This window comes from Chiloscyllium plagiosum, chromosome 48, assembly GCF_004010195.1.
Source record: "Chiloscyllium plagiosum isolate BGI_BamShark_2017 chromosome 48, ASM401019v2, whole genome shotgun sequence".
NCBI lineage: Eukaryota > Metazoa > Chordata > Chondrichthyes > Orectolobiformes > Hemiscylliidae > Chiloscyllium > Chiloscyllium plagiosum.
The window spans coordinates 846,457-847,605 of NC_057757.1; positions in this window are offsets into that span (position 1 = coordinate 846,457).

Consider the following 1,149-nt stretch of genomic DNA (forward strand, 5'->3'; position numbering starts at 1 on the left):
GCTAATATCGGGGCGGGGGCTAGACTGGGGGGGCGGGGCTGGTGTCGGGGGGGTGCGCGACTGTAAGGGGCGGGGTTAGCATTGAGGGCGTGGTCACCATCAGTGGGCGGGGCCCGTGCCTGTGGGCGGAGACCAGTCGCGGGACGCGGTCTTTTTAAAATTAAAGTCCCATTTATTCTTGAAAATGTACAATAAATCTGGATAAATTAACATGAAACCGGTCTTTTGAGTTTATTTTCTGCACAGACGTAACCTGAACAGCAGCATTTCAAAGTTTAATACGTTTGTAAAGCTACTATAGGACAGTAAAAGTTTACATTTAAATTAATTTTTGCTTTAAAATAAATTCCCCCTCCCCAGCAACTTCCCCAGGTCTTCCCTGTAATTCCAGTCCCCCCCCACCCCATCGCTGTAACCATTCCTGTGAAACTTGTCCACGCTCTTTCCAATAACTTCACACCGAGTGTGACAGAGAGGATCAGCATTACAAACAGAAAAGAGAGATTTCCTGGATTATGGTCTTTATTCTACATCAACATTCATATTAGTCACAGCTGACACCAGGATGAAAAGACCCACTCTCAACCCAGCTAGAGACCGCAGGCCGAGAGGTACAGCTGTCAATCCGATGCAGCGTCCGTCCTCCACAACAACTTGCATTTATGTAGCACTTTAATACCAGAAAGCATACCCAGGCTCCCTCACAGGACCGAAAATCAGTCAACCACTTGATGTGCACACAGAAAATCAGATATAACCGGGCATACGATGCAATTCCCCAATGCAGAAACATCATATTGGTTGACAGTGCAGTGCTGAGTGAATGCCGCACTGTTGGAGGGTCAGTACTGAGGGAGTGGGCACTGTCGGAGGGTCAGTGCTGAGGGAGTGGGCACTGTCAGGGGGTCAGCACTGAGGGAGTGCCTCTCTGTCGGAGGATCGGTGCTGAGGGAGTGCCGAACTATCAGAGGATCAGTGCTGAGGGAGCGGGCACTGTTGGAGGGTGAGTGTTGAGAGAGTGCTGCACTGTTGGAGGGTCAGCGCTGTGGGAGTGCCGCACTGTCAGAGGGTCAGCACTGAGGGAGTGGGCACTGTCGGAGGGTCAGTGCTGAAGGAGTGCCGCAATGTCGGAAGGTCAATACTGAGGGA